Genomic DNA, 18646 nt, shown 5'->3' on the forward strand with positions numbered 1-18646 from the left:
GGAGAGCCTGACTCAGTGCCTCGCTCCCATGCAGACTAAGCAGCCTGTGCTCACTCCATCTGCTGTCTTCTCACTTGGGTTGAGGCATCACATTGCATAGGTTGGTTGGCTAAGATTGGGCAAGAGTCACATGGTATTGTTCTAATTCCCTCATTGGCTGAGCCCAGCCCATGTGGCCAGGAGGATTAGCAGAAATCCTTTTGACTCATGTTGCCTGAGGGAGTGGCTGGATCCAAAGCCTGCTGAAGTCAAGGGGAATCCTTCATGTCCCACTGCTGGTCTGGTACCTCCTCCAGGCCATTCTGGGGAGTAACTCTTGAGGCTGACACCCCAGGTCTGCGGTGCGCACACCAACACTCTGACTGTGGTTTGCAGCTCTTCTCCCTGTGACCAGGTCACTCAGCGTTCCCCCTTCGCAGACTGCCCATTCGCTGCCCTGGTGCTACTCCAGCTGTAGCTGTTAGGGGAACCCAGGTCTGTCTGTCTCCTGCTCCAGGTACAACTGGTGGAGTTAACCTTGCTCCATCCTGTGCCCATCACACTCCAACACAACATTCTGGTCAAAGTATCAGCACTATACAAAGTCAATATGGCATGTCTTCAATGGATTAAAAACTGGCTGCCTCTTAAATCTCAAAAAGTGATTGTCAGTGTTGAATTAACAGCTAGTTGGGGTGTTTCTAATGGGTTCCTGTGCAGTCTGAGCTTTGGCCCATCCCTGTGCAATATTATATTACAGATCTTAAAGAAAATATGAAATATTTGCTGATAAGGTTTGCAGATAACACTAAGGCTTTGTCTAAACTGCAGGCTTCTTTCAGAAGAAGCTTTTCTGGAAGAGATCTTCCGGAAAAACTTCTTCCAAAAGAGAGCGTCTACACTGCCAAAGCAGATTGCTTTTTTGAAAGATAGCGTCCACACTGAATGGACGCTATCTCGCATGTAAGCTGTGATTTACTATGGAGGGAGTGGCCACCAGGGTACCTGTACTTTTTCCTCTTTCCTCTTCTTTCGAAAGAACTCCCTCTTCCCCATCCACACATGCCTTTTTCCTCATAGAAAGAGGTTTACCAATGTCGGAAAAACCCCTCTGTTCTTTCGATTTTTTTTCAAAAGAATGTGATTGCACTGTGGACATAATTGGAGTTTTTTCAGGAAAACGGCCGCGTTTCTGAAAAAACTTTGCAGTGTAGACACACCCTGATGTTGGTGAGCTGGCAAATTATGATGAAACAGGTCACTGAGAGATCTGGATTGCTTGGTAAACTGGACACAACTATACAACAGATGTAGTGTAGCCACATGCAAGGTTCTCCATCTAGGATCAAAGCACACAGCCTCTGCTTTCCAGATGGGGGGTTATGCCCTGGAATCATGATTGTTAATTAGCTGAATATAAGCATCCAGTGTCATGCTGTAGCTAAAAGGGCTAATTTGATCCTTAGACTTATAAACAGGGGGATACCACATTCAATAGTGCTGCTAGTGATAAATACATGCTGTCATTTGGTATGTATTCAGCCTTTGATGCATACGAAAAATTAATGTCAGTGGACGTTAAACACACACTGGCTCCAGACAGATAGGACTGCTCCTTTTGCTAGCAGAGACTCATGCATTGAGATTCACAGCAGAGTGACTGAGGGCTTCTTTTGTTTATTGACAAACAGTGTCCTGGCTTGGCCCAAATTCGATGGTGCAAATCATATGACCTTTGAAATGCAGTTTCAAAATAAATATAACTTAATAGCTGAAATAGTTTACAACAATGGAGATGAGGACAAAGTCGAAACAGATTTGTTCCAAGAGAACAGTTCCCGTGATTCACCAAGGAAGAATGTGATTTGAGAATGAGAAGTTTAAACAGATGATTATCTGAACTCATTACAAGCAGCCTGCAGATGTGAGAAAAATGTCACTGACATTGTCTGACAGTTGGTGTGTTTTAAACTTCGGCAACAATGAAATTCTCCCCCGTGCAGTGGGAGTGCACAAGACCTACGTCCCTCTCGGGGCTTAGTGGGGCATCCCCACTGTGCTGGCCCACCCTCCAGCCCCTCTCCAGCACTACAAATGGCCAGCTCAGTTAGTTCTCCTATTTCCCCAAGTCCTGGCCCCACGAAAGCCCTACCAACTAAAGCAATGCAACAAACCAATTTGTTGGTGGAGATGGGGACGGACTGGGGTCTGGACCTGTTCCTCCATGTTCTCTGCCCCCCTCCCCATTCCATTGGACACAAAAAAGCAAGCTGCTGTGGGCAGATCTTCATCCATGGGGGTGTGCCCCCTCCACCGTTTCCTTTAGAATATTGCAGTTGGGCAGCAGGATGACTCCGAGAGGGGCCAGTGACAGCAGGGAGCTGGGGGCCGGGAGGCAGTGAAAGGCAAGGGGTGGGGTCTTTCCTCCAGCAGATCCCCCTGAGACATGTGAATCTTGGGAATGCCTTAGGAGAGAGCGTCTTTGGCATTCACTGTGAGAGAGGGCAGGGCACAGCAAACCCCTGGCTGAACAGAAATCCAGTAGAAAGTCAACAGGTTGAGGAGTATTCATTCCCTTGCATGGAGATCACCTGTTTAGTTAAGAATAGGGCCTTCGATATCTTCTCACTACTCTTTCAAGGAGAAACATGCTCAGATACTGTCGAACAAGCTTACCAAACAGCCACATTTTACCCTTGACAATACATGTAAGAGGCAGCCTTACATTTAGATTTTTAAAGGACAACCTGCTTTAGACTCAAAACATTTGCCCAATAACCTTTCTGTTCACATGAGCCACCCACACAGAAACCAAAATGAGCTACAAGAAGAAAATAGAAAAAGCATCTGGCTGTTGACAACCAGACCTTATTTCAGTCCTGTTGTTTTTAATAATTCCTTCCTCACAACTCTGCAAAGATTTGAATATTTTTAAAATGTCTAACTGCCTCATTTTATACACATTGCAGTATTTCAGTGTGAGCATTAACAGATGCAAAAAGTTCAAGAAGTTTAGGCAGCTTTTGAGTGTGTTGCTATTGGAACAAAATCATTGTAAAAGTGATATGATATAGTGTATGATGTCTATGGAGCCTTTTTATAGAAAGCTCGTGCTTGGAAAAGGGTGTGAAAGTATAATTTTCAGCACCGTCTTTAAGTTCAGTTTATTCATGTGAATTGCCCCTTTATGATCACATGCGTGTGTAAAGTTAACACTATCACCACTCCATGTGTGCAAAAATCACAAGTAAAGACCACCAAAAATCATGAGATGGCATTAAAATCATAAGAATTTTTTAAATAAATAAGTTTGGAGTGCTTTATCATTTGCCTCTTGGGTTCTCCACCTTCAGGTTCCACTTGGGAGCTAGACTAGACCCATGTGGTAATAGAAGTGAATGAGGACCATTGCGCTGTTATAGTCCTTTTCTGGACCTTAGTGGCTCTGATGTATGTACCCTCTTCAAATAAAAATCTGGCCTTCAAACACCCCCTAACCTTGGCAAGCTCATCATCGGAACAAGCTCCCCTCTGGCCAGGACACTCCAACTCAAAACAACAAGAAGAACAGTGATAGAAATGCAGCCGTGTTAGTCTGGGGTAGCTGAAGCAAAATGCAGGACAATGTAGCACTTTAAAGACTAACAAGATGGTTTATTAGGGGATGAGCTTTCGTGGGCCAGACCCACTTCCTCAGATCAAATAGTGGAAGAAAATAGTCACAGCCATATATACCAAAGGGTACAATTTAAAAAAGCAACAACAAATTCAAACCCTGCAGGCATAGCTACACTGCTACAGTGATCAACACTACCACAACACACCTTTTGAGAGCCATGGGTCCTACCCAAGTCTATCACAACATGGGTGTATCTCACTCCCTGCGCTAACTGCCACAATAACAACTGTGTGGGCGAACCAAGCCAATCACTACACCCTCGAGTGAACTCACACAGGAACGCGACAAAGCAACCCACCCTGTCACCCATGGCAAGCACTTTTCACAAAACCATCACAGGCCTTAGCCTCAAAGGACACCTGCCCATCCCCTTCAGAAGGCAAGACAATTCTGGGAGCTTACATTCTCCACTCTGCTTCCACTGAAATAATGGTTTCCATAAAGATGCTGGATGAATGGCTTCTTCCAGCAGTGTGTAACCCACTAACCCTTTTTTATGTATGACTGTAGTGATGGAAATAGGCCACTTCGCCTAGAATGGTCCCTTTGAATACGTGCAAACTACTTCGGCTAAGCCGTCAGTTCCGCCTGGTATTTAGCTGTGCCTCTTGGAGTATGTTTCCCAGCCCTGCAGCAGAGCTCTGTGCAGCTTCTCTCTCATCAGCGGAAGTTGACCCAGTAAAAGATCTGACCTCCCCCCGCCTTGCCTCGCTAGAAATCTGGCACACCGTTCTAAGCTGTGTTGAGTTTCTTTGGTTTTGCCGAAGTATCATTACCCTCACTGTGGGTGCCCAGTGCCTACAATGAGCAGGCTTAGCGCATGTGAAATAGTGCCCAGCAATGTTGCGGCCACATGATGGATCAGGCGTTCCCCTCTGTGGCTGTGTGCTATGGAGAGCTCTGTGGGGAGTTGAGGCCCATTCCTTAAGCAATAGCAAACCCTGCTGTGGAAAAGCCTCATAAGACACACCTGCCCATTCCAGCTATATCTCTCCCATGCCCCAGGAGCACAGAAAAACCAGCAGGGAAGAAAGACGGGAAATCGGTCTGGAGACGGTTTTGCTAGAATAGGACAAAGTACGTCTATATTTTCCATGGGCAGGGTGTTTGTTAAGTCGGGCCTGTCTAGTCAGAAATTGTTTGCATCCCGGCTTTTGCATTGATGTGCCGACCACTAAGAACAATTGCCCATGGGTGTGGCACCATCCTAATGAGAGAACTGCAGAATGAGAATTCAGGTGACGTAATTGTGTCAAAGAGTCTCTGGTTGACTGAATCCCAATGCCCCAGGAAGTTGCCCTAATGTCAAAAAACCTGTTTACTGTTCCAGCCGGGCTCCTGTTGTGTATTATGCAAAGGCCCCTTACAAGAACGACCAGGCCTTTCTAAAAAAGAACCCTTTGTACCTGCCCTCATAGTCTGGGGATGTCTATTAGTTCAATCCAAGGGCTACAGCATTTGTGGTGGTGGGGGGGGGGGGGGGGGATCATCATTCACATCTTCTACGTCTTTCAGTAGCCAGCGTAGGTGCTAGGTTTCTTCACAGACAAAGGCACATTTCCCCACTCTCCACCCCCACCACTGCCTGCTGCATTCTCATGTGCAAACAGGATATTGAAATTGACAGAGTAGCACTGTCTGAGCAGGAATCTCAGACATGTAAGCACCCTACCTGCTATGCAGATGAGCACCCCGTGAAAGGTACGTTCCACAACTGACAATGATTATGATCTAAGGGCCTAGAGAAGGGGTGGGGAACCTCAGGCCCGGGGGCTGGATGCGGCCCTCAGCTTGCCTGGATCCAGCCCCCAAGGCTCAGGGCTCTCCCCACGTTGGTGCTCCAGCCCCCCGCTGTCCCTCAATGGGGCTGGAGCACACAAAAGCTACTAGCCGGGGTCTCCTGAGGCTCTGGTGTGGGCAGGGAATGTGGGGAGCGTCTTCCTCCTTCTCAGACAGGGGCCAAATCGGTGATTTTTTTTTGAGCATCTCACTCGTGTGCGGCCCCCGACTGATTTTTCTGTGGGTCAGCGGCCTCTGACCCAAAAAAGGTTCCCCACCCCTGGCCTAGAGTGACTGATGCTGTTCAAGGCACACTGCAGAGAGTTCTGGCCCCCAAAATCTTACAGCCCAAGAGAAGCAGAATATAGGCAGGAGACACTGGGAAGACCAGGGCGGGGAGTCACTGTGCTTTTATTAATGCCGGCAAGTCGAAATACGCTGTTGATGGAAACAGAGGTGGGGTTGTCCTGGGGATCAGTGGGACACCATCCACTTTGCTGGCCCCTGGCAAATGTAAATACTCAATTAGAAACACCAGTGAAGTTTCTCATCCTGGCAGATGCATAGATAACCCCTTGCCAATGTAACCTGATGCAGTGCTCTAGTGTGCACACAGAAAGATCCAGAAGGGTGAGGCCCCCCAATGCATATGCTTAATTTTAAGCACATGAGCCATCCCATTGTTCTTGGCCACTTAGTTGGATCAGGGCCCAAACAGCTGTAAAATCCCACTGTCCTTAGGTCTGAAGTGAATAATGCCCAAGCCAGTGTAACTATTTCACTGCTGATCAGAAAAGGCCTCCAGAACTGAGCAGAGCTGGACAGAGTGGGCGGAGCTTAATCAATAGCATCAAGCCAAAGCCACATATTTTTTTCATTCTGACCACAGGGATGTGAAATAGACAAGTAGAGCCAGACGCATGTACAGAGATGTTAAGGGCAGATGAGGCCACTATAAACCTCCCGTGTAACCCAGGTTAGAGAATTTCTCCCAGTGAGAAAAGCCTGTAACTTGCGGTTGGCTAAAGTATCTTCTAGACTTAACTCTTGATTAAAGACTCCAGGGTACGTCTAGACTACACCTCTCTGTCAGCAGAGAGATGTAGATTAGGCACGTTGCAATTGCTAATGAAGCAGGGATTTAAATATCCTGAGCTTCATTAGCATAAACATGGCCACCGCCTTTTTTCGAAACTGAGCTTTTTCGTAAAAAAACGGCAGTTTACACGCAGATCTTTTGAAAAAAAAAAAAACCTTTTTCCTCACAAAATGAGGTTTACCAGATCTTTCAAAAAAGGGTTTATTTTTCGAAAGATCCGCGTCTAGACTGCTGGTTTTTTTGAAAAATCTCCGTTTCGAAAAAAAAGCGGTGGCCATGTTTATGCTAATGAAGCGTGGGATATTTAAATCCCTCCTTCATTAGCAATTTCGACATGCCTAATCTACATCTCTCTGTTGACAGAGAGGTGTAGTCTAGACACAGCCCCAATGACAAAGGATTTACCAAGTCCCTAGGTAAGTTGTTCCAATGATAAATTATCAAAATAGGACCCTGTTTCTAGCTTGGATTTTTCTAACCTAAACCTCCAGCCATTGCATCTTGTTCTCCTTTGTCGACTAGCTCTGATCTACTCTGGGGAGTTATTTCAAAATAACCAGTGGAGCATCCACACTACCAAGCCTGTTATTTCAAAAGAGCGGGCTGGTTATTTCGAAACAATAACTCCTGCTTTCCATGAGCAATAACGCATATTTCAAAATAGCTATTTTGAAATAGCAGTAGTGTGGATGCTCCACTGCTTCTATTTCGAAATAGCTCCCCCACAGAGTCATTCAAAGTAATTACTCCCCACTGCCTTCTGGGGCCCTATGTCAAGGTAGAACATCCATTTTAGGGGAGCCTGCCTCGGGCTAGTTTTCAGGCTTCCTTGTAGTATGGACATGCTACTTCGAAATAGTCCTTTCGGGAGTTACTATTTTGAAATAAGTTATTTCGAAATAATTTCCTAGTGTAAACATACCCCTAGATTACAGAACCATCTGTTAGCAGCTGTCTTGTCTCCATATAGGAACCTGTGAACCAAGTTCAAGTTCACTCTTAAGTGTCCCTTCAGTTAGCTATGTTGCATGCACCACTTTGGACTCTCACTAGTAGGTGTGTTTCTGAACCACTCCCAATTTCAACATCCTTTGGAATGTGTGGTCATGGGATCTGGGCACAGTCCTCCAGCCGTGGTCTCATCACCGCCGAGGCATTGGAGCACAGCCTGGCCTGAGACAAACCAGAGGGTGGAATTTCCAGAGGCAATCGGCATTAGACTAACTGCCCCCATGGACATGCAATGGTAGTTTTACCAGTGGCTTCAGTGATAGATAGCAAAGGTGGGCCAATGCTAAGTGCTTTTGCAGATCCCATCCAGACAGGTACAGCTGCTTTTGGCAGGTACAAGAAAAGGCAAAAAGTATCAGAAGTGGCTCCTAAGGGCTGAATGGACATGAAGACCAATATATCTTTCCGCCCACAGGAAGGAGCAACACAGGGCACGTTGCATAGCTGCATCTGGGCTGCCTCTCTTCCTGCAGAGAGGGTTCCAGTCCCTGGACAGCCATGGACGTTAACACTCTCAACACTGAAGTAAAAGCTGTGATTGCCTAGAGCCGATCAAGAGTTTAACCAGGGACCAACTTTTCTCATTTAGGCCGTGTCTAGACTGCAGGGGTTTTTCCAAAAAAGTAGCCTTTTTTCAAAAAATCTTCACCTGCGTCTAGACGACGGCCGCGTTCTTTCGAAATTAAATCGAAAGAACGTAGCTTTTCTTTCGATGGCAGTAATCCTCATTTCATGAGGAATAACGCCTTTTTTCAAAAGTGTTCTTTCGAAAAAAGGCGTTCTTGAATGCAAACAGGGCTTTTTCGAAACAGAGCATCCAGACTGCCTGGGTGCTCTCTTTCGAAAAAGCGGCTCACTTTTTCGAAAGAAGAGGTTGCAGTTTAGACGCTCTCTTTCAAAAGAGGCTTGTAGTCTAGACGTACCCTTAGTGAACCTGACTGCTGCTTTCATCATCCAGGGGAGGCTGAAAATCCACTACCAGACACTGTGTTTTCAATGGAGATCCATCCTCGCAGAGGGAGCAGCCACTCCGTATGAGTAAAGGCAGTGGGGTCTGGCCCCGTGGGACCCCACAGGAGGGAAACCTCCTTAAATGAGAGCACTGGCTTTTAGATTGTAGAGCAAACAAATTGTGTTTGCTCTGATGCACACCATGTAGTTTGGGTTTCCCCGTGCGTGGATTCGATGAGCAAAACTGAAAGGATTGCTAGAAGCCAACGGCTTGTCTGTGCTGGCGTGGGGCACAGAAGGCAGCGGCGTAATTTGAAGGAATATTTCAAAAGTAAAAGAAGATAAATTTTGGTGGTTATAAATTGCAGAGAGTTTCAAACTGAAATCACTTGGTGTACCGATTTTCCTTTCCCCTCGCTTGTTGGCATACAGCGCTGCTTGGTGCCGTCTTTACATGACTTGCTTGTCAGGGCTGGGGGAAAGCAACTAAAGAATTGTGCAACAAATGGTCTGGTAGCACTTTATAGACTAACAAAACATGGAGATGGTACCATGAGCTTTTGTGAGCACAGCCCACTGCTTCAGATGACCGGAGTGTGGACATTCTGTAAAAGCCCAATCTGATTAGAGCCTGTGAACCTGGAGTGTTTCCCTTTCACCTTCCTGTGAGTTCCAGGCTGTAGCAATATGGACCCTGAGCACTACTGGATCCAAGTGCCCGTGGGCATTCGGCTCCCTGTTGTGCACTCCACCCAGCATCATGAAGCCATGACACAAACCCTGCCCAGCCTCATGATGCTATAGCGCAAACCCTGCCTAGCCTCATGATGTCATAGCGCAAACCCCGCCTAGCCTCATGATGTCATAGCGCAAACCCCGCCTAGCCTCATGATGTCATGACGCAAACCCCGCCCAGTATCTTGATGCAGACTTTCAAAGCAGGCCCTTCTGCTTATACTTTCTGGTGTTCGTGGGGGTCCTGGTGCTTTCCATGCTTGGTTGTGGGTGGTTTTCCAGGGTCAGGTAGAACAGACAGAGCTGCACGCCCCTCAGAGGAGGGGCTACTCAGAGGAGGGTGGTTGCACACAGCTGGGACACCTTAGCTTGCAGGTAACTGCAAGCCACAGTCTCCCTGAGGGACGGAGCACTAGGAAGAGACATGGGTGTGGCATTAGCTAGATTGCAGGGAGCAGACGCCTTCCTTATGGCACCCAAGAGGGCCCCTGGGTGGCGTGGGAGGGCCTGGGTCTCCTACCCACAGGCAGGACTCTAACCACCCGGCAGGGGCTCCCCCATTCGTAGATGGCAGAGAATGAGGGCACGGTGCCCAGGCTGTGCTACCAGACAAAAGGAAGGCCAGCAGAAAAACAAATGCAGGGGGAGGGTGATCTGAATGTGGAGCATCTGCTGGAGTGGGCGGTTGAGAGCCACCAACAGGCAACCAGCTGCAGCAGCAACAGAGTCTGTGCCTGCCCCAGCTGGCTGTGCAACACCCACAGGGAGCAGCACTTCATGTGAGAGCTGACCACACAGCACCAAGAGCCACAACACCTGGCCCAGCAGACAGCGGTGCTCTGGCAACCCCCTGGGACCAGGGCCAGGATCAGGCCAGCCCAGGGCCAGGGTCCTCTGGGGGTATGTCTACACTACCCCGCTAGTTCGAACTAGGAGGGTAATGTAGGCATACCGCACTTGCAAATGAAGCCCGGGATTTGAATTTCCCGGGCTTCATTTGCATAAGCCGGGCACCGCCATTTTTAAATCCCCGCTCATTCGAACCCTGTGCCGCGCGGCTACACGCGGCACGAACTAGGTAGTTCGAACTAGGCTTCCTAGTCCGAACTACCGTTACTCCTCATTCCACAAGGGTGCCCCACAAGTGCTCAGCTTACAGGGAACACTGCTCCAGGGATCCCAGTCAGACTCATGAAGATGGTCCCAGAAGATGGCCCTGAAGCCTTCTTGGTGATATGTGACTGTGTGGCCACCGTGGTGACAGCTCCTGGTCCCATCCCTCACAGAACCAGCCCCGGTGGCCTGCAGGATACTAGGTCCCATCGATGCCTGAAATCCACTTTAGACTGTTTCTTTATCTCCATGAAAACATTCCATAAGTGCTTCCAGGGATAAAAATTCCTGCTGGAGGCCCTCCTCGAGGGCTATTGCTGGGGCTGGCTTACCCTGGAAGGGTGAACTCGGGTGCAGGTGTCAGGCGATGGGCGTGGGTGCAGAGACATTGAGCCATGTACTCTGCTGAAGGTGTTGAGCCGCAAGGAAAACTACCCAGCAGCTGCAAGAGCTTCCTTCCACATCACCAGGGTAGAGGCCCTACGGCCGGACTATCACCGAACGTGGAATGCTGAGGCTTGGGGGGGGAGGGGAAGGGGCCCAGGACACTGTCAGCTGCGGTGAGGCCTGCAGCCCTGCCACAGCAAACACTTGGAGGCTGAGCAAGAAGGCCCCACTACGCCCAGGCCTCTGGAGGCAGGGTGCACAGAATCAAAGGTTCCTCCAGTCCTGATGGCCCCTCAGAGGTGGAAAGATGGTGGCTGCACAGACAGGCAATAGGTTCAAGTGCTGGCTGGCCGTCTTCTGCACAGCTGCCCCTTCGTGGACTAGTGATGGGCAAACTGGGACAGAGCTTGCAAACAGGGACTAGCCAAGGTGGAAGTCACACGCTGAGTCTCCGGGTCCAAAGGGATGGGCTTCATGGATTCAGACCCTTATAAAGGAGAAGGTGGTTGAGGCCCATGAGATGCCAACTGCCACCATTTTCCTTCTGTGCCTGAACCATGGGAGGGAGGCACAGCTGGCAGTGGGAAACACCCGACTCCTCCTGTGAAGCTTGGGTGGTCGTGGGCTATGGCTAGAAATACATTGGCCAAGTCTTGAAGGGACCAAAAAGAGCCCAGGAGCAGGGACTGACCTCTCTCCAAAGGGTGGAGAAGAGCCCAGGCACGGGGACTGACCTCACTCCAAAGGGTGGAGAAGAGCCCAGGCGCGGGGACTGACCTCACTCCAAAGGGTGGAGAAGAGCCCAGGCGCAGGGACTGACCTCACTCCAAAGGGTGGAGAAGAGCTCAGGAGCAGGGTCTGACCTCACTCCAAAGGGTGGAGAAGAGCCCAGGCGCGGGGACTAACCTCACTCCAAAGGGTGGAGAAGAGCCCAGGCGCAGAGACTGACCTCACTCCAAAGGGTGGAGAAGAGCCCAGGCGCGGGGACTGACCTCACTCCAAAGGGTGGAGCAGAGCCCAGGCGCGGGGACTGACCTCACTCCAAAGGGTGGAGAAGAGCCCAGGCGCGGGGACTGACCTCACTCCAAAGGGTGGAGAAGAGCCCAGGCGCGGGGACTGACCTCACTCCAAAGGGTGGAGAAGAGCCCAGGAGCAGGGACTGACCTCACTCCAAAGGGTGGAGAAGAGCCCAGGCGCGGGGACTGACCTCACTCCAAAGGGTGGAGCAGAGCCCAGGCGCAGGGACTGACCTCACTCCAAAGGGTGGAGAAGAGCCCAGGCGCAGGGACTGACCTCACTCCAAAGGGTGGAGAAGAGCCCAGGCGCAGGGACTGACCTCACTCCAAAGGGTGGAGAAGAGCCCAGGCGCGGGGACTGACCTCACTCCAAAGGGTGGAGAAGAGCCCAGGCTCGGGGACTGACCTCACTCCAAAGGGTGGAGAAGAGCCCAGGCGCGGGGACTGACCTCACTCCAAAGGATGGAGAAGAGCCCAGGAGCAGGGACTGACCTCACTCCAAAGGGTGGAGAAGAGCCCAGGCGCAGTGACTGACCTCACTCCAAAGGGTGGAGAAGAGCCCAGGCGCGGGGACTGACCTCACTCCAAAGGGTGGAGAAGAGCCCAGGCGCGGGGACTGACCTCACTCCAAAGGGTGGAGAAGAGCCCAGGCGCGGGGACTGACCTCACTCCAAAGGGAGGAGAAGAGCCCAGGCGCGGGGACTGACCTCACTCCAAAGGGTGGAGAAGAGCCCAGGCGTGCGGACTGACCTCACTCCAAAGGGTGGAGAAGAGCCCAGGCGCAGGGACTGACCTCACTCCAAAGGGTGGAGAAGAGCCCAGGAGCAGGGACTGACCTCACTCCAAAGGGTGGAGAAGAGCCCAGGCGCGGGGACTGACCTCACTCCAAAGGGTGGAGAAGAGCCCAGGCGCAGGGACTGACCTCACTCCAAAGGGTGGAGAAGAGCCCAGGAGCAGGGACTGACCTCACTCCAAAGGGTGGAGAAGAGCCCAGGAGCAGGGACTGACCTCACTCCAAAGGGTGGAGAAGAGCCCAGGCGCGGGGACTGACCTCACTCCAAAGGGTGGAGAAGAGCCCAGGCGCAGGGACTGACCTCACTCCAAAGGGGGGAGAAGAGCCCAGGCGCGGGGACTGACCTCACTCCAAAGGGTGGAGAAGAGCCCAGGCGCAGGGACTGACCTCACTCCAAAGGGTGGAGAAGAGCCCAGGCGCGGGGACTGACCTCACTCCAAAGGGTGGAGAAGAGCCCAGGAGCGGGGACTAACCTCACTCCAAAGGGGGGAGAAGAGCCCAGGCGCGGGGACTGACCTCACTCCAAAGGGTGGAGAAGAGCCCAGGCGTGGGGACTGACCTCACTCCAAAGGGTGGAGAAGAGCCCAGGCGCGGGGACTGACCTCACTCCAAAGGGAGGAGAAGAGCCCAGGCGCGGGGACTGACCTCAATCCAAAGGGTGGAGAAGAGCCCAGGCGCGGGGACTGACCTCACTCCAAAGGGTGGAGAAGAGCCCAGGCGCAGGGACTGACCTCACTCCAAAGGGTGGAGAAGAGCCCAGGCGCAGGGACTGACCTCACTCCAAAGGGTGGAGAAGAGCCCAGGAGCAGGGACTGACCTCACTCCAAAGGGTGGAGAAGAGCCCAGGAGCAGGGACTGACCTCACTCCAAAGGGTGGAGAAGAGCCCAGGCGCGGGGACTGACCTCACTCCAAAGGGTGGAGAAGAGCCCAGGAGCAGGGACTGACCTCACTCCAAAGGGTGGAGAAGAGCCCAGGAGCAGGGACTGACCTCACTCCAAAGGGTGGAGAAGAGCCCAGGCGCGGGGACTGACCTCACTCCAAAGGGTGGAGAAGAGCCCAGGAGCAGGGACTGACCTCACTCCAAAGGGTGGAGAAGAGCCCAGGCGCGGGGACTGACCTCACTCCAAAGGGTGGAGAAGAGCCCAGGCGCGGGGACTGACCTCACTCCAAAGGGTGGAGAAGAGCCCAGGCGCGGGGACTGACCTCACTCCAAAGGGTGGAGAAGAGCCCAGGCGCAGGGACTGACCTCACTCCAAAGGGTGGAGAAGAGCCCAGGCGCGGGGACTGACCTCACTCCAAAGGGTGGAGAAGAGCCCAGGAGCAGGGACTGACCTCACTCCAAAGGGTGGAGAAGAGCCCAGGCGCAGGGACTGACCTCACTCCAAAGGGTGGAGAAGAGCCCAGGCGCAGGGACTGACCTCACTCCAAAGGGTGGAGAAGAGCCCAGGAGCAGGGACTGACCTCACTCCAAAGGGTGGAGAAGAGCCCAGGCGCAGTGACTGACCTCACTCCAAAGGGAGGAGAAGAGCCCAGGCGCAGGGACTGACCTCACTCCAAAGGGAGGAGAAGAGCCCAGGCGCGGGGACTGACCTCACTCCAAAGGGTGGAGAAGAGCCCAGGAGCGGGGACTGACCTCACTCCAAAGGGTGGAGAGGAGCCCAGGCGCGGGGACTGACCTCACTCCAAAGGGTGGAGAAGAGCCCAGGCGCAGGGACTGACCTCACTCCAAAGGGAGGAGAAGAGCCCAGGCGCAGGGACTGACCTCACTCCAAAGGGTGGAGAAGAGCCCAGGCGTGCGGACTGACCTCACTCCAAAGGGTGGAGAAGAGCCCAGGCGCAGAGACTGACCTCACTCCAAAGGGTGGAGAAGAGCCCAGGCGTGCGGACTGACCTCACTCCAAAGGGTGGAGAAGAGCCCAGGCGCAGTGACTGACCTCACTCCAAAGGGAGGAGAAGAGCCCAGGCGCAGGGACTGACCTCACTCCAAAGGATGGAGAAGAGCCCAGGCACGGGGACTGACCTCACTCCAAAGGGTGGAGAAGAGCCCAGGCTCGGGGACTGACCTCACTCCAAAGGGTGGAGAAGAGCCCAGGCGCGGGGACTGACCTCACTCCAAAGGGTGGAGAAGAGCCCAGGCGCAGGGACTGACCTCACTCCAAAGGGTGGAGAAGAGCCCAGGCGCGGGGACTGACCTCACTCCAAAGGGTGGAGAAGAGCCCAGGCGCAGGGACTGACCTCACTCCAAAGGGTGGAGAAGAGCCCAGGCACGGGGACTGACCTCACTCCAAAGGGTGGAGAAGAGCCCAGGCGCAGTGACTGACCTCACTCCAAAGGGTGGAGAAGAGCCCAGGAGCAGGGACTGACCTCACTCCAAAGGGTGGAGAAGAGCCCAGGAGCAGGGACTGACCTCACTCCAAAGGGTGGAGAAGAGCCCAGGCGCGGGGACTGACCTCACTCCAAAGGGTGGAGAAGAGCCCAGGAGCAGGGACTGACCTCACTCCAAAGGGTGGAGAAGAGCCCAGGCGCGGGGACTGACCTCACTCCAAAGGGTGGAGAAGAGCCCAGGAGCAGGGACTGACCTCACTCCAAAGGGTGGAGAAGAGCCCAGGCGCGGGGACTGACCTCACTCCAAAGGGTGGAGAAGAGCCCAGGAGCAGGGACTGACCTCACTCCAAAGGGTGGAGAAGAGCCCAGGCGCGGGGACTGACCTCACTCCAAAGGGTGGAGAAGAGCCCAGGCGCGGGGACTGACCTCACTCCAAAGGGTGGAGAAGAGCCCAGGCGCGGGGACTGACCTCACTCCAAAGGGTGGAGAAGAGCCCAGGCGCAGGGACTGACCTCACTCCAAAGGGTGGAGAAGAGCCCAGGCGCGGGGACTGACCTCACTCCAAAGGGTGGAGAAGAGCCCAGGAGCAGGGACTGACCTCACTCCAAAGGGTGGAGAAGAGCCCAGGCGCAGGGACTGACCTCACTCCAAAGGGTGGAGAAGAGCCCAGGCGCAGGGACTGACCTCACTCCAAAGGGTGGAGAAGAGCCCAGGAGCAGGGACTGACCTCACTCCAAAGGGTGGAGAAGAGCCCAGGCGCAGTGACTGACCTCACTCCAAAGGGAGGAGAAGAGCCCAGGCGCAGGGACTGACCTCACTCCAAAGAGAGGAGAAGAGCCCAGGCGCGGGGACTGACCTCACTCCAAAGGGTGGAGAAGAGCCCAGGAGCGGGGACTGACCTCACTCCAAAGGGTGGAGAGGAGCCCAGGCGCGGGGACTGACCTCACTCCAAAGGGTGGAGAAGAGCCCAGGCGCAGGGACTGACCTCACTCCAAAGGGAGGAGAAGAGCCCAGGCGCAGGGACTGACCTCACTCCAAAGGGTGGAGAAGAGCCCAGGCGCAGTGACTGACCTCACTCCAAAGGGAGGAGAAGAGCCCAGGCGCAGGGACTGACCTCACTCCAAAGGATGGAGAAGAGCCCAGGCGCGGGGACTGACCTCACTCCAAAGGGAGGAGAAGAGCCCAGGCGCAGGGACTGACCTCACTCCAAAGGATGGAGAAGAGCCCAGGCGCAGGGACTGACCTCACTCCAAAGGATGGAGAAGAGCCCAGGCGCAGTGACTGACCTCACTCCAAAGGGAGGAGAAGAGCCCAGGCGCAGGGACTGACCTCACTACAAAGGATGGAGAAGAGCCCAGGCGCAGGGACTGACCTCACTCCAAAGGGTGGAGAAGAGCCCAGGCGCAGGGACTGACCTCACTCCAAAGGGAGGAGAAGAGCCCAGGCGCAGGGACTGACCTCACTCCAAAGGATGGAGAAGAGCCCAGGCGCGGGGACTGACCTCACTCCAAAGGGTGGAGAAGAGCCCAGGCGTGCGGACTGACCTCACTCCAAAGGGTGGAGAAGAGCCCAGGCGCAGTGACTGACCTCACTCCAAAGGGTGGAGAAGAGCCCAGGCACGGGGACTGACCTCACTCCAAAGGGTGGAGAAGAGCCCAGGCGCAGTGACTGACCTCACTCCAAAGGGTGGAGAAGAGCCCAGGCGCGGGGACTGACCTCACTCCAAAGGGTGGAGAAGAGCCCAGGCGCGGGGACTGACCTCACTCCAAAGGGTGGAGAAGAGCCCAGGCGCAGGGACTGACCTCACTCCAAAGGGTGGAGAAGAGCCCAGGCGCAGGGACTGACCTCACTCCAAAGGGTGGAGAAGAGCCCAGGCGCGGGGACTGACCTCACTCCAAAGGGTGGAGAAGAGCCCAGGCGTGGGGACTGACCTCACTCCAAAGGGTGGAGAAGAGCCCAGGCGTGGGGACTGACCTCACTCCAAAGGGTGGAGAAGAGCCCAGGCGCAGTGACTGACCTCACTCCAAAGGGTGGAGAAGAGCCCAGGCGCGGGGACTGACCTCACTCCAAAGGGTGGAGAAGAGCCCAGGCGTGGGGACTGACCTCACTCCAAAGGGTGGAGAAGAGCCCAGGCGTGGGGACTGACCTCACTCCAAAGGGTGGAGAAGAGCCCAGGCGTGGGGACTGACCTCACTCCAAAGGGTGGAGAGGAGCCCAGGCGCGGGGACTGACCTCACTCCAAAGGGTGGAGAAGAGCCCAGGCGCGGGGACTGACCTCACTCCAAAGGGTGGAGAAGAGCCCAGGCGCAGGGACTGACCTCACTCCAAAGGGTGGAGAAGAGCCCAGGCGCAGGGACTGACCTCACTCCAAAGGGTGGAGAAGAGCCCAGGCGCGGGGACTGACCTCACTCCAAAGGGTGGAGAAGAGCCCAGGCGCGGGGACTGACCTCACTCCAAAGGGTGGAGAAGAGCCCAGGCGCGGGGACTGACCTCACTCCAAAGGGTGGAGAAGAGCCCAGGCGCGGGGACTGACCTCACTCCAAACGGTGGAGAAGAGCCCAGGCGCGGGGACTGACCTCACTCCAAAGGGTGGAGAAGAGCCCAGGCGCAGTGACTGACCTCACTCCAAAGGGTGGAGAAGAGCCCAGGCGCGGGGACTGACCTCACTCCAAAGGGTGGAGAAGAGCCCAGGCGCAGGGACTGACCTCACTCCAAAGGGTGGAGAAGAGCCCAGGCGCGGGGACTGACCTCACTCCAAAGGGAGGAGAAGAGCCCAGGCGCAGTGACTGACCTCACTCCAAAGGGTGGAGAAGAGCCCAGGCGCAGGGACTGACCTCACTCCAAAGGGTGGAGAAGAGCCCAGGCGCGGGGACTGACCTCACTCCAAAGGGTGGAGAAGAGCCCAGGCGCGGGGACTGACCTCACTCCAAAGGGTGGAGAAGAGCCCAGGCGCGGGGACTGACCTCACTCCAAAGGGTGGAGAAGAGCCCAGGCGCGGGGACTGACCTCACTCCAAAGGGTGGAGAAGAGCCCAGGCGCGGGGACTGACCTCACTCCAAAGGGTGGAGAAGAGCCCAGGCGCGGGGACTGACCTCACTCCAAAGGGTGGAGAAGAGCCCAGGCGCGGGGACTGACCTCACTCCAAAGGGTGGAGAAGAGCCCAGGCGCAGTGACTGACCTCACTCCAAAGGGTGGAGAAGAGCCCAGGCGCAGGGACTGACCTCACTCCAAAGGGTGGAGAAGAGCCCAGGCGCGGGGACTGACCTCACTCCAAAGGGTGGAGAAGAGCCCAGGCGCAGTGACTGACCTCACTCCAAAGGGTGGAGAAGAGCCCAGGCGCAGGGACTGACCTCACTCCAAAGGGTGGAGAAGAGCCCAGGCGTGGGGACTGACCTCACTCCAAAGGGTGGAGAAGAGCCCAGGCGCGGGGACTGACCTCACTCCAAAGGGTGGAGAAGAGCCCAGGAGCGGGGACTGACCTCACTCCAAAGGATGGAGAAGAGCCCAGGCGCAGGGACTGACCTCACTCCAAAGGGTGGAGAAGAGCCCAGGCACGGGGACTGACCTCACTCCAAAGGGTGGAGAAGAGCCCAGGGGCGGGGACTGACCTCACTCCAAAGGCTGGAGAAGAGCCCAGGCGTGGGGACTGACCTCACTCCAAAGGGTGGAGAAGAGCCCAGGCGCGGGGACTGACCTCACTCCAAAGGGTGGAGAAGAGCCCAGGCGCGGGGACTGACCTCACTCCAAAGGGTGGAGAAGAGCCCAGGCGCGGGGACTG

At 54.2% G+C, this 18646-nt stretch overlaps 2 protein-coding genes across 2 annotated transcripts in view; both read left to right on the forward strand.

Annotated features, from left to right (window-relative positions):
• The window catches only part of BCL2L11 (BCL2 like 11), a 161683-nt gene that overhangs the window by 50485 nt on the left and 92552 nt on the right, over positions 1-18646 (forward strand). The window lies entirely within an intron of this gene.
• Positions 1-18646, forward strand: part of LOC142827533 (uncharacterized) — a 33017-nt gene that overhangs the window by 644 nt on the left and 13727 nt on the right. The window lies entirely within an intron of this gene.

Source organism: Pelodiscus sinensis, chromosome 3 (assembly GCF_049634645.1).
Source record: "Pelodiscus sinensis isolate JC-2024 chromosome 3, ASM4963464v1, whole genome shotgun sequence".
Taxonomy (NCBI): domain Eukaryota; kingdom Metazoa; phylum Chordata; order Testudines; family Trionychidae; genus Pelodiscus; species Pelodiscus sinensis.